This window comes from Ursus arctos, unplaced genomic scaffold (assembly GCF_023065955.2).
Source record: "Ursus arctos isolate Adak ecotype North America unplaced genomic scaffold, UrsArc2.0 scaffold_19, whole genome shotgun sequence".
Taxonomy (NCBI): domain Eukaryota; kingdom Metazoa; phylum Chordata; class Mammalia; order Carnivora; family Ursidae; genus Ursus; species Ursus arctos.
The window spans coordinates 18529742-18554858 of record NW_026622863.1 but is presented as its reverse complement, the minus strand read 5'-3'; the positions used below and the strand labels follow the sequence as shown (position 1 = coordinate 18554858).

The window sequence follows — 25117 nt, the reverse complement described above, 5'->3', positions numbered from 1 at the left end:
TGAGGGGACAAAGGTGGGACAACAGAGGGCCTTAACCATAGGCTGTTTTTACTAAAGCAATTATGGAGGGCTATCCTGGCAAACACATGTGAGCAATTACTTCAAACATTCATGTTATACAAGGATGGCAAATAAAACAAAAATGGAAGAGCTTGGCAAAGGAAAGAGGAAGATTTGCTGTCAAATGCTTTAAAGTTTTTAAAAATAAGCAAAAATAAGGCACATTTTTTTCCTCTTACAATATTTCTTTTGCATGCAAGACTTTTCCCAACAAAGTAATCATGTATCCCCATATTCAGATTGTAGTTCGGTTGCTAAATTGTGATTGACATTTTTGGCAGGGGGTTGGAGATTACATTTTAAGCCATACTGGTTTTGAGATATAATAGAGATAGGATCCTAAGATAATGCAGTTTAACTAATGGATTTATCATGTACTGTAGATATACTTTTCAAAGAGAGAAAATAAGGTCCGTAGCTATTAATACCAGCCCGATTGAAGTTATTGCAGGTTGGGAATCAAATTTGTAAACTCTAAGTGGTACAGATTGTTGTTAAAACATTGCTAAAGTTTACTAAATATGCAGTTTTATATACCGTGTGATACAGTAGGTGGTGTACTTTCAAATAAAAACATAAAAAATATTGACACAACTGTATTTATTTTAGACACTGCTGTTAGAGGATATGTACACACACACACACACACACGACATAATACCTCTCCTCAAAGATTCACTGAGGACATGAGGCATAAAAATATGACATGTTAAGTAATAATGCTTAAGCAATACATCGCAAATTGTTATTAGATAGGTTGCCAAAAATAAGTGATATATAAAGTAGTGTCACATACAACGACATCATCACAACCCAGAAGAGAAATTCAATATAAATTGCTTCAACACGGTATACAGATTTAAATATTTATAGGCTTCAACTAACTGCAAACGTGTCCTTAGAGATTTCCACAGTATTTTCACATTCTTTGTAATTATCTATTAATTGATTAATCTTTCCACTGGATTTTGGCCCCTGAGGGCAAGGATTATATCTTAATATCCCTTAGTATTTCGAATTCCTAACCATGTGCTTGACATAAAAAGGCCGTAAACAGATGATTTGATAACTGAATGAATGACACGCAAGCAGAGTGAGATGGACCATATTATAGCAGTTACCAATTGCCTTTGTCTAAGGCTTTGCAAAATGGGACATCAAGTAATGACAGACGCCTGTGCAACAGGCTTGCTTTGCAGTCGTCTCTCAAAAAGAAGTGAGAAGGGCATTTCAGGCAAGGAAAATAGTATGAAGAAAGCATAACTCTGAAAAAGACTGGTGTAAGTGTTATGGATTGAAGATGCACTAGATATCCTAGCTCCCCAGACTATCTGGTTGAACATGAAATATTCTGGAGCCCTGGAATAGCTCAGGTCCTCATTGCAGAGTATTGAGAATCCTAATCTCAGCACATTAAAGGTTGGTGGATGGTGTGAGTGTTAGTGACTCTACTGCGGAATTAGGAAAGCAATCTCAAGGTCTCCATCATGGTCCTGACAATCCTTGGGTTGGCATATGTCAGAGCTGAAGCATATATCATCTCCAGGAGAGCCAAAGATAGCCTAGTTTGTTAAAAAAGAGCACTAGATTAAGAGTGAGGAGATTTGATTCCTAGATTTGATTCTGCCTTTAGCAAGTTGTGTGTGTGTGACTCAGTTTCCTTGGTTCTGAAGGTGGCAGGTCCCACTATCCCTTTTAGATATAGCACAGTTGCTCCATGATTCTGTGGACTAAGGTGATCCCTGTGTCCTGGGAGAGGAGAGAACTAAAAGTCTACAAGGTGGACTTGTCAGTCTGCTCTCTCCCAGAAGCACTTTCACGTCATCAAACTGGCAAAAGAAACAAGTGGCAGGTGAAGTGTGGTAAACTGATTAGTAGCATTGATTTTGGAATAAAAAGAATCTGAATTCTGGGCACACATGCTGCATCCACTCTTAGTAGCTGCCGAATCTGTAAAATAAAGATAGAAAAATGTACCTCTCCAGGCTGAGTGTTAAATGGGTCCCTAATGTAAAGCACCTACCACAGCAGGGGAAACACAGTGAGGGCACCTACATTGCTGTTCACCTTATTCTCCCCTGAGATAACCGCTTTTCTTTCATTCTTCATCTCCCTCACCATTTCTGACTGTTTCAGCATGGAAAAATATCTAAATTTGATCCTCTTAAAATATGGAAGGAAAATATTGCAAAGTGTGTGGGGTAGAGACAGAAGAGTTATTTTCTTGCTGGAAGCAGTTATATTAAGAACTCAGAAAAGGGACTGATTACTTGGAATGCAAGTTTTGGGATTCCCTCAGATGCTTTTGTCTCTCAAGGAACAATTAGAGGGAATAGGGCAGAAAAAGATGATTTTCTGATTATGTTCTAAAATAACAGCCAAAACCAAATCCCTGAAGCTCAGGTAGAAACTCTTAAGATTACAACCATGCCTTTGTTGTCACAAGGAAGTGTGACTCCACCCCTTACGGTCCCTTTCTCTCAGCTCTGTTCAAAGTTGTTATGATGTCCTCCCCTACTTAATCAGATCCCAAACCATTTCTCATTAAAAACTAGACCAAAATTCAGACACTTCCCCGTAACTGAAAAGGCTATCTCAAATTGCCTCTGGCTTCTGCTTGCTCCCATCTCCCCCACATCTAATCTGCCAAACCAGATCTCATTTCAGGTATGTTTACTTGTGCCTCCAGTCGGGAAGATTTCTCTCAGACCTCTGCCTGATAGGCTCCTGCCCATGATTCACGTTGCAGCTCCAAAGTCACTCTGCTAAGATACGTCCTTGATTCCCTTCTCTAAAGCAATCCCTCAGTCTAGATATTCTCCATGCTCATGGACCCTGTTGTATTCCTTTCCTTCCACTTTCTGAAGATGATTTGACTTATTGATTCTTTGGTTTGTTTGTTGACTCGTTTACTTTCTGTCTTTCCTACCAGATGGCGAGCTCTCTGAAGACAGGAACCTTGTTGACTTGAATCACTGCTATGTTGTCTGGAACAGTGCTGGGCACATGGTATGTATCCGATTATTTTTTGCTGAACAAATACATGGGTGGATGGATGGGTGGGTGAATGATGGATGGGTGGATGGGTGGATGGATGGATGAATGGATTTCATTTTAGTACTGTCCTTCCTACCTTGTTTCAGAAGTGAAGAGCTCATCCTGCTTCAGCCTAGCCTCACACCCACTTAGGTACATCTGGAAACAGATCGAGTTAGTCCCTTTCCTTAAAAGTGGTTCTCTCCACCTATCTGTAAAATAGCCTTATATGTGGAGTTTTTAGAGCACAGATGCCAGTGCTGTGGGTGGGGCTTGAGTATTGATAAAAACGAACAAAATAAACAAACGCAATAAATCCCCTGGGTGTTGCTAACATGCAAATAGATTTGACAAACTGCAGGCTGAGTTTACTCATCCCAAAGAGAGCTAGCTCTAAAGTAATCTGCTGTTCAGATTCTATGAAATGATGTTTGGAAATAAAGTTTTAAAGTTTGCAGTTTGTATTATATGGGAATCTACAAACAATTAACAGACCGGAAAAGATGCTATTCTTAACTAAAACAAGACACGGATTTTCAGATCGCTATCCCGTCCTTGATTTTGGTACACTATTCATTAACGATCCTGGTTTTTTTATAGCTGGTTGTTGTCCTGTTTGTTCTGTTTCCATCTTTCCTGTAGGGCTGCTGGGGGTTCCTTTACTAGGCGCTGGTACTATAGTTAGAGATCCTTGGGTGACAGTGGCAATATTTCAGGCAGATAACATTGATGTGATTTGAATATGGGTTGTGTGACGTCGTTGAGAGAGTTTAGGTGTTTGAAGTAGCTGCAGCAGAGACTAATGAAAGAATAAAGTGCAGTTGAATGTAAGAAGCCCATTTATGCAGAGATTGAAAGATATGCTTTTATTATGTCAATATCAGTTCTCCTTAAAGTTCCCAAGCACATGAATTCTGTTCTACATGAATGTATACGCATTGCTTTATATCGACTTTTGCAGACAGAATCCGTTACATTTACATTTTAATCAATCCAGATGCAATGGTCCACTGTAATTACCAAACATTTGGAATCCAAATTTTGCTGATTAGAATTCTAAAATGACGATTTATTAGAAGAGCATAACGATTCCAAACGATTTCCTCAGGAGAATCCTCCCATTATTAATTATTAGCAAAAGCTGCTCCCTAAGAGCTCCCCAAAGGAGGTTAGAAAGAAAAAAAAATCAAAAACTGCATAAAGAGGCAGAGAAAGATATATTGATGTAATTGTAGCTAATGTGCTATGCATCATGACCAAAGAATGCTTTTTATATCTCTTATTAAAAAAGAAAAGTGCTAATTTAATTTTAAATATCTGTGAGAAAAATTATGAAGCAGAAAACTGCAAACAGACACTGCTGGGCATGAAACTTTGTCTCTTTTGTGACATGAACCTGTTTAGAGGCTGGCTTTCTCCATGCCCCTGCCATGACTTTTCCCCAGTGGTTCTTCAACCATGCTACTTAAAATTAGATAGATATGATTAATTTGTCTCTCCCCTGCTCTGAAAAGACACACTGCATAGGAGCTTTGATCTGATCACACAGGGAGGTCTCCTTATGGTCCAGCCATCCTAGGTTGGAATCAGAGCAAAGGCTCATATGATTATATGTGTCATTGTTAATTGAGCGCTAATGTCAGTATTCATTAGGAACAAAGGAACATGTGGCATTGCAGCCAGAGCTTAATTTTCTCATTAACTGTATAACATTAAGTGGTACCTATGATACCAAAATCACTATGTAACTTCATGGGAAGGAGCATATTGTGTTTTTATGTGGTTATGTTCTTTCAAAGGGCTGAAAAAAATTACTATAAATCCATCTGGTATTATTAAGAAGTCATTTGAATATAATTGGCTTAGGAGCATGCCTTTTGTAAGAAGGACACCTACAATAGACATGATTCAAATCATAGTTAGTGATTTCCTTTTCCTTCTACTGATGATCATCGGCTGGTTTTCTTGGCATTTGAAACTGTCACATACACGAGCTTCCCCCACCTCCAACTCACCCCTAAAGATTTTGTGATAGATTTCTAAGTCTCTCTCCCAACTATACCTATCCGTGCCACTTACCCCGATTCTTAATACTAATGGCAGCAAGGAACTATCAGCTGCTTTGAAGCATTGCCCAGCAAGCCTATGATTTGGCAAATGTGAAGGAAGTACTCTTCCTGATGACACAAGTGAGCGACACAAACTCCTAGGTACAGGAATGTGCCTGGGCTATCAGGTGAAATCCATCTCCCCTGGAAGAACTCAGAGCAGGATTGTGCTGAGCTCCTTATAAGATGTTTTTATGTGGAATGATCTAGTTTGGGTTATACAAATGAAAACAAATATCACATCCAGTTCTGATCTCAGCTTGAAGCCTCAGTAATGGAATGAATACGTTCTGGAGTAGAGTGATGGGAGGAAGTGGAATGTGAAGATTCACTGCTCTGCAAGGACAAAAATGTCAAGAAAGGTTTTGTTCATGAAGGGTCATAAAACTAGATGCCTTTAAGATTGTCTTGGAGGGGCACCTGCGTGGCTTAGTTGGTTGAGCATCAGACTCTTGGTTTCAGCTCAGGTAGTGATCTTGGAGTCGTGGGGTAGAGGCCTGCATCACACTGCGCTCAGCAGGTGTCTGCCTGGGTTTCTCTCTCCCTTTCCCTTTGCCCCTCCCCCTGCGTTCGTGCTAGCTCTCTCTCTAAAATAAATAAATAAATAAATAAATAAATAAATAAATCTTAAAATAAAAAAAAATTGTCTTAGAATGTATGAATATTAAAAATGGGAAAAGAAAGGCTTTCTTGTAACGAAAGGCTTTCTTGTAACTCAGCTTGCATCATGATTAGAAGTAAATAACCTTTCAACAGGGATGAATTAAGCTGGCTGAAGCTTGGGGTGAGCTTGGGAGTGAATGGGGTGAAGCATGATAAGTCAAGAAAAGAGTTAGGAATGGGTGACCATGCTGAATTTCTAAGATGGCAGAAGTCGTTTTAGGAGTAGTTGCCTACCTTCACCCTCAACAAGAAGGAGAGGAATTAGGTGTAGAAAAATAGCAGGTAGTCTATAGATTACTAATTTCTGTCTTGTCTGAAGGAATGGAAGTGATAGAAGAGAGGGTGGAGTCATCAGAATTAAAGAAGAGAAGGGGAGGACAGGAGGGGAAAAGGAAAGAGGAGAGGAGAGGGGAGGAGAGGAGAGGGGAGGGGAGGGGAGGAGAGGAGAGGAGAGGAGAGGAGAGGAGAGGAGAGGAGAGAAGAGGACAATTCAGGTTCTCCAGCTTCCACTGAAGTAGAGTTGTTCACTATGTTCATGGTCCTCGTAAACCTTTCTTTGTATCTCCAGCCCTGCACATTAAAGTGGTACTATTTTAGACAACATGCACCTTGTACAATGTGTTCAGTCCACCATATTGAAGGGAGAGCTAGTCAATTCTGATCTATGTATGAGTTTCGATTTCAGAGGAGAGATCTGGTCTACAATCATCAGTGGGCATGTGGATGCTATTTGATGAGTAAGAGTTTTAAAGAGTAAAATTGAAGGGGGGGGGATGTCACATTGAACACCGCGAAAGGTGAACATTTAAATGATGCGTGTGAGGAGATGACCTAGAAAGGAACCAGGGATGGAGAAGTTGGGGATCCAGCAGGAAAACCAAAAACATATAGTATACAAAAGGCAGAAACTAATATGTACCTCTATCAGAGACTATTGAGAGGTTAAATACATTGAGGATTGACAAATACTATATTTTATAATATAGTGTATCATTGTGGATTTCTTGGTTTTGGACTTTAGCTTACCTCTGTGGGGAAAAAAAATTGACTGTTTTCAAGATGGATAAAGGGAATAAAAATGCAGGACTTCAATATAGTTAACACAATCTTAACATCAATATAATCTCATCACTTTGAATAGTTTTTTTGAAACAGCATTGAACTAGAATATTTAAATATGTGCCTGTTTGATATTAAGTCAATAATAATGACATAACAGTTATTACTATTTGCCAGATTTTATTTGGCATGAAATGAATGTTGAGAGGATTTTCTCCTACTGAGAATGTCCTGGATGCTGGGCTTTGTATATGTGCCCCTCAGTATGGGCATAGAAGCTCATGGCTAACAGTGAGGGATCAGGGGATGAACTGCTCTGGTGAACCCTGACTCTACCAACACTAAGTGTGTTACCTTATGGTAGTCTCTAAAGAATGGCAAAGACCGGAAGGTCTGGTACTGTAGACAAAAAAGGAGCAAGAGATAATAAAGTGCCTACCTCACAGAGTTTTTGTGAGGATTAAAGTAGGTATTACCTGGAAAATACTTTAAACAGTTCTTGACACATGGTAAACACTCGATATATGTCAGCTCTCACTATTATGGTATTTCACTTATAACAATTCTGTAAAAAACAAAAAAACAAAAAACAAAACAAAAAACCAAACAATTCTCCCTATTCACATTCTTTAAAGAAGACACTGGATTTTAGAGAGAAAAAGATACTCATGTAAAGTAAGCACGTTTTGGGTGATGGTGGCAGGACTGCAATCCTAATCTCTTTGACTCTGAAACCCATGCTTCTTCCAACACACTGGACATTTCCAAATTCTGTTCTGAGGTCAGAGTGAAGCCAAGGGGTGCTCTGTGTGTGGATTCAGGAGGAGGGAGGTGGGAGAATTCAAGAGAGTTGAGAGATATGAGCCTCTTGTTTCATTTATTGGAAGCTTTGATTTTCTCCGTTATGTAAAGTAGGTCCCTAGGTAAGATTTCCTATGAAAAGCAGTCTGCCACTAAGAATAATAATAACAGTGTGGGGCCCCTGGGTGGTTCAGTCAGTCAAGCCTCTGCCTTTGGCTCAGATCATGATCTCAGGGTCTTGGGATGGAGCCCCACTTTGCATCGCATCGCATTGCATCTGGCTCCCTGTTCAGCAGGGAGTCTGCTTCTCCCTCTGCCCCTCCCCCCGCTTGTGTTCTCTCTCTCTCTCACTCATTCTCAAATAAAAAGAAATAAAGTCTTTTTTAGAAAAAGAAAAATAATAACCGTGTGACTTGGGAGACACTAAGCCGTAATCCCAAAGCCCTCTCTATCTCCCACTATCATAATCCAGAGTTCAATTTGAACATATTGACAGTGTATCAACAAAGCTCTGTGCTGCCGCTTGGCTTGCATCATGATTCTATTATATCCTCGTTAAAAACAAGCAAACAAACAACAAAAGTAGAACCTTAATAGGTATCTGTTGTATCTTCCTCAAATTCTATAACCCACCAAAAAAGCACTTTCAGAAGACAGCCAAGTGAGTAGCCATCACAAAATATTATGATGGAGAGGATAGAAATATTTACAAATCTCCTTTGAAATAGGAGGAAAAGAAGTAACTATTTGGGTATTCAAAAATGCTCTTTGGGGAAAGTGACATTGAAAGCAGGTCTTAAATTGTGAGCAAGTATTCTCCATCAGAGAATAAAAGTGAGGGGATTCCAGATGGAAGGAACAGCATATGCAAAACCAAGGAGGTATGTGTTAGCCTATTTTGCTGGGGAGCCCATAAGCAATTCTGGAAGGAGAGCATAGTGTGCTGGGGGGTGGGGGTTATGGTAGAAGATGACCCCGAAGACATAGCTTGGAATCAGATTTCGAAAGGTCTTATATGCCAAGCTAAAATGTTTACTCCATTCTGTGGGAAGTAGACAACCATTCTAGGATTTCAAGCATGAGCCTGCCATGATTAGAATGATTTGAAAAGATAAATCCGGCTCTGTGTGGAGGAAAGACCAGAACAGAAACAGATAAAAAGGAAGTGAAAAATGACTAAGTTCTCCTCTTGAGAGCAAAGTGCCATATTTATTGGGTGAAATGTTGATTTATCTCTTTGAGCCCTATCTTGTAGCTCTCAACACTCCTTATGTTAGTTTAAGGGTGAGTGCTGCTTTGAAAATGAAAGGCTTTTAGCTAGCTTGTTATGTGCCTTAATGAAATAAAACCTAATTTATAAGAACAAACAATCTTTAAAATACTTGAAAATGCAAGCACTTTGATGAGCCTGATGGATAAAGTCATAAGTAATGTACAGGAAACAAGCATTATTAATATCCATAGAGGGATTTTACGAGCATGCTGTTCATCCCATTAAGGACTGATCTGGGGGGGGGGGGCTAATTTCACAGCAAGCCAGTTACCTATGCAGTAAAATGGGCCAGTCTACTCCTAAGTTAGTGGCCAAAGATGGGGAAAAGAGTATCAAGAACAGACTTCATATTTACATATAAGAAGATCCATGATAAAATAGACAATCTTGATTCTGAAAAAAGAAGGAAACTTTAAAAAATCCACATGCTATGAGGACATAGGAACATATTTTTATTGTGGACTAAAGAAGAATTATGGGTGTCACCGCCTCTCTAAGGCTGATAATTTGTCTGATCCACGGTCTCCTGTCCTTTAGGTTCTGTGAATATGAGGCTTTATTAGCTTAGCTTTCTTTTCCCTTCTAGTGCTGTTTATCTACTGCAGTGGAATTTTTGATCTGCTCAAAGTGTCACTGAAATCATCTACTGGCATATTGATAAGTTTCAAATATCACATTTCATATATGGTGTGACATATCCCAGTTCCTCGGTGTTGACCCCTTTGGCTGTCTACTCCATCTGCTCTCTCCATCTTAAGCTCTTGACATCTCTGGCTTGGACTTCCTAGATTACCTCTTACATTTATCCCCACCCTTTCTAGTCGCTCTACCTTGTCCTGAACAAAAGTGAGGACTTCAAAATGTGAATCTGTTTGAAATGATTGGATATCTTATCATTATTCATATAATAAAGATAAAACCCCCACCTTAAGCTTCCTTATCCTTCATCTATGTCTCTCTGGTCTCATTTCAGACCACTTTATCCCTTCTCTGTGATTCCAGTTCCAGAGATCCTCCTTTTTTTTTTTCTTTTTTCTTTTTTCTTTCTTTCTTTCTCTTTTTCTCTTTCTTTCTTTCTTCCTTTCTTTCTTTCTTTCTTTCTTTCTTTCTTTCTTTCTTTCTTTCTTTCTTTCTTTCTTTCTTTCATTTTTAACCATGCTACCTTCTGTCACAAGGCCTTTGTGCATCCTATTTTTTGTTTCAAATATTCTTTCCTTTCTTGTTTGCCTAGATAAGTCCTTGAGGTATCGGACGAAATGCTATTTTTTTTCATTAGAAGCCCTGTATAATTTCCCTTTTACAGATGATCCTGACCATATATGTCTCTTCTTAGATACAAGTTGTAATTTCTTGAAATTTTGTTATTTGGGAAATGTCTGTTTTCCCCAGTAGACTAAATGTCTCATAGATGTGGCAAGGGAAACACATATTTCCACTCTCATTATTTACCTACTCAAGAGCTAGCACAGTGTCTGGCATAAATTAAACACTCATTAAATCATCTTTGAGGTTTTTTTAATGAATAAAATAATTAGGGGCGCCTGGGTGGCACAGCGGTTAAGCATCTGCCTTCGGCTCAGGGCGTGATCCTGGCGTTATGGGATCGAGCCCCACATCAGGCTCCTCTGCTATGAGCCTGCTTCTTCCTCTCCCACTCCCCCTGCTGTGTTCCCTCTCTCGCTGGCTGTTTCTATCTCTGTCAAATAAATAAATAAAATCTTAAAAAAAAAAAATAATGAGGGCTAGGCTACTGGAGTTGAAGTCTGGACTTCATTCTGGCCTTACAACTTAGAAATTGTGTGACTTTGATTAAGTAAGTGGAAATCCTCTGATTTTCACTATCCCTAGATATAAAATGGGAATATAATACACTCTGTAGTGTAAGAGACTGCTAGAGAATCAGAGCAAACAAACCAGAGTGGGAGGGGAAAAAAAAAAAAAAAGCAACCTAGCACCTGCAACACAGTAGCTACTCAAGATCACAGCTTGGCCTCCCCAGAAGCAGATGATGAGATGCATTTTGGGGCACAGGATGTTTCCTACAGATCATTACTTGTGAAAGGAAGGCAAAGCAAGCAGGATTGGGCAGAGGGAGAAATTGAATTGCAAAGCAAGCCCAGCAAATCCTCAGCCCACCCAGTGCTGTCCTGCCCATAAACTAAAATGGTTTGACTTTTATACCTTGTCCCACTCAGTCCTTCCCTTGGAGGAAGATCTGTCTAGTGCATAGCCACATCTACACTCATGCTCAGTGCTTTCGTTCATGGGGGCAGTCAGTCCATCCATCAATCACCCTTTTATGAAATGCCCAAGTGGGTTCCACGGGCCCTGCATTTTACAAGGGTTCAAAGTGAGCAGTCAAGAATATTGGTATTAAACCTTTCCTGATCAATGACACAAGCACACAGGAGACACGGAAGGAAATGATGGATGCTGAGAAGAGGGAATTAGAGAGAAAAGTGTCGATTAATCTCAGGCTGGAAATCACACAGCATAGCTTGGAGTGAATGAGTCTGTTTTTGAAGAGACTGGGAAGTAAACTCGACTTTACCACTTCAAGTGATTATTTACATTTACCAAGCACTTTTTACTTGTCTGTGTTTCAGAAATTTGAATAATGTGTAAATGAACTTGTTTAAAAGGAAGGAAAAAAAAAATAACCCATGCTGATGTAAATTAATTTTACTCTAAGATTATTTATGCAATAAACATAATTAGAAAAATCCATGGGTTTATAGCTAATAAACAACTATAAATCTACACATTTATCATTAAATACAAAAAAAATGTACATTAATAAAAATCACATTAAACAAGCATGGATTTTTCTTGATAGGTGATATTGTTTTGCTGAAATAAAGTCCCTGCTTATCATGTGATTGCCATGGCACGGTTTCTTTTACAAGTGAAATGTCATTTCTGCCATGCACAATTGGGGAATCAAACCTGTGATCATTTTTCTCTTTTCATACTAGTATAAAACTGTTGTTCTATTATGTGGTATGAGATAACTTGACCTTCCTTTGGCATGTGTATATCACTCATGTAGTAGAATTGCCACAATTCTTTCATTACTTCCCAGCAATTAAAATGGTGCTATTTGTGAGTGACTTTTTTTTAAAGTTCTTAGTTTATTAATCCTCATGAAAAATCTGTACAATCACCACAGATAAAGTCACTGCAGAACCTTTACTACTGTTGTCCAATCTCCAGCTTACCTTTTGCCAGTACCAACATTGGCTTTTGCAGTCCCCCTGACTGCTTCATTCTGTTCTTGCGTTCCTTTCACTGTTTTCTTGAGTCTTTTTCTTCTCATACAGGCCATGTCTTATAAGTCTTTGTTTGGGTTCATTTTCCTTTGCATAATCCAAGGAATCATAATCATGCCAAAGACAGTTGTCTTGCCACCACCAAAATGGGTTCTGAATCCAAATACAAAGATGACATCTGGTACAGTCTTATACCTTTTTGCTAGTTTTTCCCAAATTTCTGCTTAGGGACTGTTGCCTTTCTGGGGTAAAGAACATCAATGACTGTTTGTTTCTGCTGTAGTAGTGAGTTGGTCATGAACTTCCTGGTTGGGATAGTTACTGTGTCATTCATGATGGTGGCCAAGCTTCAAGAAGCCAGTGAGGAAAAGCTGTTACTGACAGTTTTGTAAGTGGGAATACAACTGTGAGACCTGAAATCTTTTGAAAATATTTTTGTGTATAAACTGGTCATCCACATTATCCCTAATATGGTGATGTTAATATTTTCTAAATTATTTTTTAAAACAAAGAACTTGGGGCGCCTGGGTGGCACAGTCGTTAAGCGTCTGCCTTCGGCTCAGGGAGTGATCCCAGCGTTCTGGGATTGAGCCCCACATCAGGCTTCTCTGATGGAAGCCTGCTTCTTCCTCTCCCACTCCCCCTGCTGTGTTCCCTCTCTCGCTGGCTGTCTCTCTCTGTCAAAATAAATAAATAAAATCTTTAAAAAAAATAAAATAAAATAAAAAATAAAACGAAGAACTTGAATTATTTTTGGAGTGTTTAGATTTTGTGGTATCTATTGCTGACAGTTTCCAAAATCAATTCTTCCTTTCATCTTTAGTTGTAGAATTATACCTCCCCCACTGGGAACACTGCTGCCCATAAAATAGGGCATACTCCCTAATGTTTCTTAAAGCTAGATGAGGAAATGTGTCCCCAAGAGAGACACCACTGGAAGTTGTTGTGTTTTTTTTGTGTTTTTTTTTTTTTTTTTAAGATTTGTTTATTTATTTGAGAGAGAGAGAGAGAGAGATGAGCAGGAAGGGTAGACGGAGAGGGAGAGAATCTCGAGCAGACTCCATGGTGAGTATAGAGCCTGACTTGGGGATTGATCTCATGACCCTGAGATTACAACCCAAGCAGAAACTAAGAGTCAGACACTCAACCAACTGGGCTTACATAGGCATCCCATCCCTGGAAGTTTTCTGAGGTACAGCCATTAAGAATATTAGAAAAGATGATGTGTCGGGGCACCTGGGTGGCTCAATTGGTTGAGGTCATAACTCAGGGTCATGGGATCAAGCCATACATCAGGCTTCCTGCTCAATGGGGAGTCTGTTCTCTCCTTCTCCCTTTCTCTCTGCCCTCACCCAGTTCACACTCTCCCCCCCCCCAGAAGAAAAAAGGAAAGAAAGAAAGAAAGAAAGAAAGAAAGAAAGAAAGAAAGAAAAGGAAAGAAGAAAGAAAGAAAGAAAGAAAGAAAGAAAGAAAGAAAGAAAGAAGAAATAAAGAAAAATGATGTGTCCTTCTTTGCCTTTTGCTTCACCCTGACACGTTTAGTATGAATCTGCTGGCTGGAGTTGTGGAAATTATATTGGGTTCTTAGGGCAAGAGTACTACAATAGCGATGTTGGAATAGAAAGCCAAGATTGTCATGATGTCTTTTGACCATGAAGCTGACACTCAAGTCTTGGCCTCGATTTACACAAAAGGCAAATACAATTTTATTTTTGAAGTTCTGTAAGTTTCATCATTCTGATACAAAATTATGATATAGACTTACTCAACTTTCACCATATTATCCATAACATTTCTCAAAATGTGAATTCTATTCACTTATTCACATGGGATATAGACAAAAACCTGTGCTATCGAGCCAGGATCAAAAGCCAGTCTCTGTCATCTATTAGCTATGTGACTTTAAGGAAGCTACTTAATCTCTCTAAGCAGGAACCTTTGGATCTGTATAACGAGGATAGGAACACAGTGGAGCTGTGAAGACTAAATACCGTCATGCATGTAGCATGGTTACCAGACCAGCTGGCATAAATTAAGTAAATCGTGACTTGACATTGATGATGATGGTGACGATCTCTGCATAAAAAGGGCCAGTTACCTCTCATCATACTTTCATGCAAACCAACAATGGACAAAATGTGAAAGAAACAAAGTTGACAGACTTTCTGAAGATTTCTAAAAAGATGCCGGAGAAACTATACATAGCTCAAGTATAAGCTGTGTATCTTATTCTTAAACTATAATCTTTCCACTTGAGCAAAAGAGGATGCAGAGCCCTTATTCAGACTATAATTTTTCACATATAATCCCCCTTGAGAACATGCGTGTTATGAAGCCATCCAACACGTATGTGGCTGATGGCCGGGCATATCCTTAACAAACACATGAGCCCCTCTCACTGTGCTTTGCAGAATTTAGCATATGGTCGTCAACATCTCTGGATTGTCCAGAGTGCAATTCAATATGAATCTCTGTTAAAATGCCACTGATGAAACATTACATGACACAATATTGCATCTAATGGAATTAAGATTTTTTAAAAATTTTATGGATTTGCATCTGTCCTTAATCACCAGATGAGGTTTTTTTTTCCCTCAAAAAAATAAAACAACAACAACAAAAACAAACAAATCCCAAAAAACTGTCAGTCATTCCTGATGATATAATAGGTTTAGAAAGACAGACAGACTTCAAACAGACTTCATTGGGCTTTCAATACACATCTGAAAGGGAAAACACACTGCAAACATTATTGAATTTCAGCATTTTGCTAGTCTGTTAGCAAATGAATATTACAGCATAAGCTTACTCAAGGTGTTTACAACTAACATACAGAGATCAGGTGACCAGTGATTGCCACAAAATATGCATGTAACAAACTAATCATTTTTACCTCCATTTTTAAATTGGGGGTAAGGAGAGCTACCAGTTTTTATGTGTCTTAATGTGCCAGATACAGGACTAAGTGATTTACAAATAAAATATTGTTCCTTTTACTATTTAAAATAATTGTGAAAAAGGCATTATTTTGCCAGCTTTGTAAGAAGGTTTCTTCAAGGCTTATTGCTAGTAATTGACCATAACCTCACATGTAGTAGATGGTGCAGGTAGAATTCTAAAAAGTGTTTATTTGATTTCAAAGATTTTATTTCATGTATACCATGCTGTAAGTAGCAACTGAGACGTAACAAGACAGATTAAACTGAGGTTTTCTATTTATTATGTCCAATGCAAAATTGTCGCACTGTTAAAGTAATAGAGAGGTATACGGGTTTAAGGCATTTCCACAGGTGATTCCCACAACAGTCCTTCAGCGACAGTACCATCATCCTCAGTTTATGGATGAACAAAGTGGAATGACACCTGCTAGTACCAGCACATCGATTAGCAGATCTATTAACCTTCTAAAAGTTTCGGGGCTAAGTATTCCCCATACTAGGAAGTTAATCTCATTGGATATTGTCAGATAGCCTTTTGCCATCTTTTGTCTTCTTATGCCTCTGCCATTATCATGAAGAGCATATGCCCCAGGTAGCACACAGTCCCAGAGATGAAGAAGCCCAAATGCAGCCAAACTTGAGCTGGGGGACTGACTCAGGCAAACAGTGTAGATATGCTGACCTTCAGCTGATTGGCCGGCTCCAACTAGAATAGATTCTAGCAGAAAAGTGAGAATCAAGAAAGGACTGTGTTTTATTTTTTTTTTTAAATATTTTATTTATTTTATTTGAGAGAGAGAGAAAACACAAGCAGGTGGAGAGGCAGAGGGAGAAGCAGACTCCCCACTGAGCAGGGAGGCCGATGGGGGGCTCGATCCCAGGACCCTGGGGTCATGACTCGAGCCAAAGGTGGATGCTTCATCGACTGAACCACCCAGGCACTCCAAGGAATGTGTTTTAAACTGCTGTAATGAATACGCTTATAATTGGTGTTTATGTGTATTGGGGGGTGGTGTATTAAGATTTCTGGCATTCCGCTAGAATTCCCTACATTCAAAGGAATTTTAGTAATTTAGTATTTAGGAGTTGGGTCAAAGATACAGCATTTAATACTACTTCTTTCAGAAGAAAATGCCTTTCTGAAAATAGAGATGGATTTAGTCTTATGAGAGAGAACAAATTGATCTTGAAGCCAAGGCACTGAGTTGTCAAAAGGAGTCTTGAGAAATCTCTCATTGTTCCATTTACTAAGGAGAAAGCCAAAGGCTACAGAGTTCAGGCCACAACGATCAATTCATTTAAAGTAATGTAATCACTTTTTCTTACAAAATGTATTTAATCCCGTTGTGAGCCAAGTAAAATCAAAAGTTGTTTTGTTGTTATATTGCCTAATTACCTGTTCTTCTTTTGCTTCTTGTGTTTTTAAAATATATACTTATACTCATAGCTGAAATAATCAATAATAAAAAAAGTAAGCCTTATCCTCTGTAGTAGTCAAAAAGACTTGATGAAACACAGCAGTATTTTAAAAGTCTCCTGCCAGCTTTTGTTGTTGTTAAAAGGCTTCAAGAAAATGGTATTTAATTTTCACCCCCCTTCAGGAAAGGAGTTTGAATGATTCATGCAGTTGTTATGTGCTGAGTGCCTTTTTGGTTTGGTCACTTTTCTTTGTGCTGGTAAATGTGTAGAGACTGTGAGGTGTTTTTGTCCCTTTGTTTTGTAGTTTTGTGCATGTGGCTTATCAGCAATAGTAATCCAAGTTTTGGATTTTACTACAAGAGATCAGTGGATGGAGTACATGGGGAGAAGGAGATAAGGCATATGTGTGTGCTTGGATCAGTGGAGATGACCGTCCAGTCATTCAGCATCCCAAGCACGGAGAATAAGACCTCTAAATTCCTAGACATGTGTCAATTGATTAACTGATTATTTTTTTGTTTGTTAGGTCACCTTTCTCAAGCATGGCATATGTATTACCAGAAGATCTGATAAAAAATACTGATTCTGATTCAACAGTTTGGAGGGTGGGCCCGATGTTCTGCATTTCTAGCACTTTTTGAGATGAAACCAATGCTGCCTGTCCACAGGCCACACTTTGATCACGTGGCTTTAGGCGACCCGTGCCAAGGAGAATTCAAGAGGCAGTTTACATCTTAAAGAGTCTACGTCTTGCTTCTATTATTCACTATTTTATTTAACCAACAAATATTTATTGGGCTGCTCCCATAAACCAAGAATAGTCCAGGAGCAGAAGAGTAGTTGGGAACACAATCCCTGTCCTCCCAACAGTGAGAATCTTTGGGAACAGGGAAAGAGAAAACAAGCAAGTGTGGTAGCAGAACAATGCCCCCATCTTCCCAGTGATGCCAGCATTCCAACCCTGGAACCTGTGAATATATTGTTATATGGCAAAGGGGAATTAAGGTTATGAATGGAAATAAGTTTGTCAATCAGCTGACCCTAAGACTGGGAGACCATCCTGGATTATCACAAGGGCCCTTAAATGTGGAATAAGAAGGGAGAATTTCCAGTCAGAACTGTATGATGTGTGAACATCTCAACCAGACATTACTGGCTTTGAAAATGGAAGGGAGCCATGAGCCAAGGAACACAGGCAGCCTTGAGAAGCTGGAAAGAGTAAGGAAACAGATTTTCCCCTTGAGACTCCAGAAAATAAGTCTAGTCCTGCCAACACATTGATTTTAGCATGAAACCCATGTCAGATTTCTGACCTACAGAATTGCAAGATAATAAATTTGTGATTTTAAGCCACTGACTGTGGTAATTTGTTACAGCAGCTGTAGAAAACTAATATCAAGAAAATCAATTAAATAATATGTTATTTGATGATAAGCATTATAAAGAAAAACAGTTAAGCAGCATAGGGGAGAAGGAAGTTAGAGGTCACAATTTTATATAGGGCTCTGGAAAATTGTGATAAATACATGCCTTGATGATAAATTGAGTGAGGGAAAAGATTTAATCAGGGTAAGGCAGAAAAAAAATGGAAATATGTGGATGGCTGTAATTTTATATAGGATTTTTGGGAAGCCATCTTTAATAGGATGACATTTCAGCTAAGACCTCAAGGCTTGGAGAGAGCCATGCCGATAACTGGGAAAGGTGCTCTCCAAGCAGAGAGGAAAGTGAGTATCAAGTCCTTGAGGTGGAAGCAAGCTTTACATGTTTGAAAGACTAACTAGCAGGTTGACCAAGCAGGCAGGATGGAATTAGCTCAGGGAAGATGGTATAAGATGAGGTTGAAGAGGCTGGTAGGAGCTAGGAGGTGTGGCCAGAGGCCATATTAAGGCTGTGGGCTGTGCAATGTGGGGAAACATCAGAAAGCTTTTTTAAAGGAGTAATACATTCTAAACTGAGGTTAAATAAGATTACTTTGGATAGTTTGTTGGAAATAAATAGCAAGAGGGTAAATCTGGAGAAAAAAAAATCAGTTAAGAGGTCGTTACACTAGGTGAGAGATAATAGTGGTGGACTAGGTGATGGGGGAGGGCTCAGATTCAGGACATAACTCAAAGTTAAAATACAAGGAACTTGGGATGGAGAGAGAGAGAAGTATTTTCCCGGAACTTTCTAAGATGAAGCCTAAGCCAAAGAGAGTTGCCACTGACAGACCTGAAACACAATAGAGGACCAGGTTTGGGGACAGGGCCAGTCATTGGTCATGTTTGAACATACTAAGTTTAAAATGGCTCTGAAACAGCTAAGTGAAGATATTCAAAGACAGTTGGATATATCCTTTTGGATTTCAGAGGAGCTGCTGGTGCTAGAGAAGGAAATTTGTCTATCATTAATATATTTTTGTTTTGTTTTGTTTTTAAATACAAGATTGGTAAGATCAGCTAGTTGCTGATCTAGAGAATTAATACAGTCAGAGAGGGGAAGAGGAGCGAAGGGTAGGCAGGGAGAGGAGAAGGAAGAGAAGATGTTTGTGGACACAGGTAGTATAATGAAAAAAATGCAATTTTTGCTAACACTGTAACATTTTTTCCACTGCACTCAGGAGCACTATTTTTTTAAAATCTTTATTTATTTACTTATTTAGAGAGAGAGAGAGAGAACAAGCAGGGGGAGGGGCAAAGGGAGAGAGAGAATCTCAAGCAGACACCAAGCTGAGCGTAGGGCCCCACACAGGGCTCAATCCCAGGACCCTAAGATCATGACCTGAGCCGAAATCCAGAGTCAGACACTCAACTGACTGAGCCACCCAGGCACCCCTGGAGCACAACATTTTTCCAGTTGCCTTTGTAGTTAATATAGACCATTTTGCTAAATTTGGTCAATGAAATGTGCCTGGAAGTGTTTCATGCCACTCACTACCCAAGACATAAAATGCCAGTGTGATCTTCCAGACTTCTCTCTTTCCATGTTGACCACGTTCTGGCTCATTGGACCATGATGTGCACTGCTTTTATTTCATGAAACTGTATGTTTTGAGATAAGTGTAGTCTTAATGTCCTTCACCTATTTCACCCCTCTAGTAATTATCAGTTTGTTCTCTATAGTTCAGAATCTGTTTTTTTGGTTTGTCTCTTTTTTTTTCTTTGTTTTGTTTCTTAAATTCTACATGAGTGACATCATATGGTATTTGCCTTTCTCTGACTGACTTATTTCACTTAGCATTATATTCTCTAGGTTCATCATGTTGCAAATGACAAGATTTCATTCTTTTTTTTTTTTTTGTGGATGAGTAGTATCCCATTATATATATATATATATATATATATATATATATATATATATATATATATATATATATATATATATATCTCACCTCTTCTTTACCCATTCATCTATCAGATGACACTTGGGTTGCTTCCATAATTGGCTATTGTAAAAAAAAACACTGCAATAAACATAGGGGTGTATATATTTTTTCAAATTTGTGTTTTTGTATTCTTTGGATAAATAGAATTACTGGATCATATGTTAATTCTGTTTTTAATTTTTTGAGGAACCTCCATGCTGTTTTCCACAGTGACTGGACTGGTTTGCATTCCCACAAAGAGAACGCAATTTTGCATTCCCACAAAGAGAACACAAGGGTTCCTTTTTCTCCACATACCTATTGAAATTTCTTTTCTAAAAAAGATTTTACTTATTTATTTGAGAGAGAGAGAGAGCAAGAAACACCACAGGAGCAGAGGCAGAGGCAGAGGCAGAGGGAGAGGGAGAAGCAGACTCCCTGTTGAGCAGGGATCCCAATGCAGGGCTTGATCCTAGGACCCTGGAATCATGCCCTGAGCCAAAGGCAGATGCTTAACCATATGAGACACCCAGGCTCCCCAGCTATTGAAATTTCTAATTGTACAGTTTATTTCATTTCAAAGCTATTTTTGATTTTATTAACATCCATAGGATTTATTACTCAATGTGAACTTCATTATGTCTGAAGAAGGCAGAAATACTTATTAAGAATCTCTTGGGAAAGCACGACTTTCCTCTGTCTCAGAAATCTACATTCCTATAAGTGGAGTGGCTTTATCAGCTTCATAAGCCTTGTTTTATTACCTCTGATGCGTTAACCTTAAAGTTTTGCCTAAAAGGACAGGAAAATATAGAATCAAAAGAAGACTGGACAGGGACCTTATTATTCAAGAGTGAAGGTTTTGTTTGGAAGTTTTTCTCCTTTAGAAACTGGAGTAACATTAGAAAGGGTAACAAAGATTTCAGAAGGTTGGGTCCAGTTTACTCAAGGCCAATAATATATTTTGAAAACAGGGGTCAATGCGCCTTTATTCTCAATCCTTAAATATGGCAACATAGATATTCATGACAAACCACCCTCTCTTATCTTTACATTTCAACCCTATAACATGTCTTCCATAATTCTGTCTTCTGATTTTCTTTGTGAGTTAGACAGTCTTCCCATATAGCCATCTTTGAGTCCAAAGATGACAATTCATTGCATTTCTGTTTCGCTACAGCAATACTGATCATGCATGCAATTCCTCTCTTAATTAATACACTCCCTCATTCTTCACGGGTTGTTGAAGTCCGCAGATTTAACCTCAGTTTGTATCGTCAGCGGCACACACTCTGTCACTGATCACAGACTTAGTTTTTGTTTTTGTTTTTGTTTTCTGATTCTGTAAACCCTCTGTACTTTACTTCCCAAATTATCTCTCCTCCCAAGTTTACCATAATTCCCTTTCTTCCCATACATGTGTGGTTTTTCACTGATCTCAGTTTGGTTTTGTTCTTTGCACCCAGTGCTGTGCCCCTGATTTGTTTCTCCTTTTCTTATAGCTTTTCAGTAGGACTCAGCCCAGTCCCTCCTCCACACCTATCTCACTGACCTATCCCTGTGGATGGCAATGCAACTCAATTTGCTTTCATGCCAGATGTAACTGCCAGGTACTATTTGTTGACAAGTAAAAATAAAATACATTTTCATTAATCGCACATCTATTGAACACATGCTTTTCATCAAGCACCCATATTTTAAGAGCAGCAGATTCCCTACTCATCTTTAATTGCACATTCCCACTCAACTCTCAGAACCTCATGTCAACTTCAGATCAACTCTAAATTCCTAAAAACATGCCTTTTTATTTATGTATTTTAGCCAATAATACATAAGATGTGTCAGTGTGAATGAATGCACCTGAGGTCATTAGTGTATTTCCTATTGGTCTAAGCTTGATACTAAAACTTAGCAATGTCTTGTTTATGATCTTGCCTGGTTTTGACACAAGCCTTATTATATGTTCAATACAGTTATGGATGTACAAATTATGGGGGCTTATGAAAAATCAATTTACACAAATTGACTCTACACTGTAGAAAACCCTCTTTTTCACTACATGAGTTATCCCATAATGCATATGCATGTACAAAGACATCTAAAGTTGTTTTTTTTTTTTTCCCCAACCCCACTTTTCAAGGCACTCAACCGTTACACTCTGAGACAGCTAAGCTCCTGGCTTCTTGGGTCTACACAGGTATCTTTTTTGTAACCATTAATATGCAGACAGGAGATGATTAAATGCAGGCGTGATAAAATGTGACACCCCATAATAAATGAGAATGAAAAAATGAATTTGTAACCATAAATCATGTATTAAAATTTATGTCACAGACTTACATTGATGAAGACAATGTAGAAATAAGAAAATAGGAGATAGACCTATTTAAAAAATTATAATAAAAGACATTTAAATTTTATGGTTTTTTTTCAACTCTTTATCTTAGGTAGAAAATTTGACTTCTTGCCCCTGACCATAGAATGCTTGAACTTTGTGGTTTGGAATAAGACATTGGACAGTTACCAGTTTCATTATAATGCAAATTTTTAACTTCAGCATTTTAAATATGAGTGCTCTTATGCATCCAAGACAATGAGCTACTACCATCTTTGCAGAAAAGAAGAAATAAAAAGTATATTTTTGAAGACACTAAATTATTGAAGTTTAGTCTTACTGCATACTTTAAAAGGAATTTTACTGTATTATCATATCCCCTGTTGTGTAAAGTTTTACAATAGTCGTAAAACTTTTAAACATAAAATTTTAATTTTCAACTTTAAGAGCAGAGCCTCAGAAATTAAATGATATGATCTTTGATTAAAAAAAATAAATGCAAAACTGAAAATTTCTAGGAATCCAAAATACAGTCAGAAACCTCATTTAGAAAGCTACAACATCCTGAGCATCATTATAAAATAACAGGACTTTATATTTCAATAAACCAGCCATAATTTGAATTTCAGATGGCTGTTGTTTCTTCAAATGTATCCCATTTGGTAGAATGTAAAATTATTCCAGTGCTATTGAAACAGTTTTGGAAGTCAGTTATACAATGCAATACTTGGGTTGTGTTACATTTCAGGAAAAATGATTGCCTCGCAATTTGGGGAAAGTAAAGAAATTACTCCTACCATCCATTAATACATTGCTACATTGTCATTTTTTTTCTATACTTCCTACATTCAAGGGCTGTCTTGCACAATGGAGTAAATTTGGGGTCCTTCCAAGGAGCTGCCTTAATATAGGATGATTTTCTGAAGTTGTATTTACTATCTCCTGCTATGAGTATTACGTCTCACTGAAATGGGTATGTTGGAGACCTATCATCCAGAAGTACTTTAGAATGTGACCTTATTTGGAAGTAAGGTTTTTATAGAAATAACCGAATTAAAATAACATCATTAGGAGAGGCTCTAATACGATATGGCTGGTGTCCTTATTAAGGGGAATTTTGGACCCAAGGACAGACACACATAGAAGGAAGATGGGTAAAACCATCTACAAGCCATCTACAAGCCAAGCAGAGAGGTCTGGAATACATCCCTCCCTCCCAGCTCTCAGAAGGAACCAACCCTGATAACACCTTGATTTTGGATCTCTAGCCTCCAAAACCAAGACAATACAATTCTGTTGTTTAAGCCCTCAAATGTGGTACTTTGCTATGACAGGGCTAGCAAACTGATTCTCCCACTATAATGCAATTATAAACTCCTTTGTCTGTATTTTGCTGAAATAGTCTGAAGGTTAAATGGCATCTCTCTGTTTAGTTGAGATCACTCTGTGTTATTAAAGCTCCTTGGAATGACCTCACATTTGCCCAGTCAGTCCACTACCACTGTGCTAGGAAATAGTAGATGTTCAAGAAATACCTGTTAAGCCCAAATGTCAAGTTAAGCCCCCTGCCTTTGGAAAGTCAAATGAATTTTATGGAACACACAGCTTAAACTACAGTTTGCTCATACCAACTCTCCAGAGATTTAGGGTTGAGGGAAAAGGGGAATGGGGTCAGGTTCAACTCTCCCTTTATTCCTGAGCTCCTGCTTCTGCTAATTAGTAATATAGCTTGCCTTGTTGTTGCCATAGTTAGATCTTATTGTGCTTGGCATTTCCAACAACGTAATCCCTTTTCCTAGAATATTCTCCATGATATCACCAGATAAAGCAATCTTAGAGTTTGAGGCAAAAGAAGAGAATTATTATAATACCCATTATAAAGGGCCTCAAGCTGAATATCAGGCATCCCAACCTTTAGTAGACCATTTCAGCCAAGGGGATTTTCTTAATTCCCCCCCCCCCATTTAAAAAAACAAAAATTGATTTTAGTTCCCACCATCTTGTTTGTCCCCCTCATTTCTCTATGATTCTGTGGCTTCTCTGTATTTTTCCCTTTGGTCCATCTTGCTATGGACTGAATTTTATCTCCCTCTCAAATGGGTACATTAAAGCCCTAACCCTCAGTGTGATGGTGTTTGGAGATGGGGCTTTGGTGAGGTAATTTGGTTTGGATGAAGTCATGGGGGTGGGGCCCTCTTGATGAGGTTAGTGCCCTTATAAGGAGAGACACCAGAGAACTTGTTCTCTCCCTGCTCCATCCTCATGCACACTCATCTAAGAAGAGCCCCACACAGAGAGACAGCAGCTGTCCACAGCCAGGGAGAGAGTTCTTACCTAAACCTGACCATACTGCTGCTCTGATCCTGAACGGTCAGCCTCCAGAACTGTGAGGAAAAAACAAAAAAAAAATGCCTGTTGTTTACACCACCCAGTCTATTGTATCTTGTTGGGGCAGCTCAAAGTGATTGAGATAACTCTTTTCTGGGTTTACTGGATAGTTGGTTCCCTTTACATCATTTTGCTAAGAAACTTAATTCTGTGGGCATCTGGGGGGCTCAGTTGGTTGAGTGTTCAAGTCTTAACCTTAGCTGAGATCTCAGGGTCATGAGTACAAGCCCTGAGTTGGCTCCATGCTGGGCACGGAGCCTACTTAAAACAAACAAACAAATGAACAAACGTAGTTCTAGATTCATCATTGTACCTGCCTGTGTAAATTCAAAGGGCCAATAAGGAGCTATGTACTCAGCAATGGTTATCTATTTTTGGTGTTACCTCTTAGCCAAACAGGAAAGAAAAAAGACTTCTAACT

General features: G+C 38.7%; 1 long non-coding RNA gene across 1 annotated transcript in view; it reads left to right on the top strand.

Annotated features, from left to right (window-relative positions):
- Positions 1-25117, top strand: part of LOC130544154 (uncharacterized) — a 778585-nt gene that overhangs the window by 500192 nt on the left and 253276 nt on the right. The window contains exon 6 of the long non-coding RNA XR_008960180.1: positions 2993-3069. This is a non-coding gene — a long non-coding RNA (uncharacterized LOC130544154). The remainder of the gene's footprint in view (positions 1-2992; positions 3070-25117) is intronic.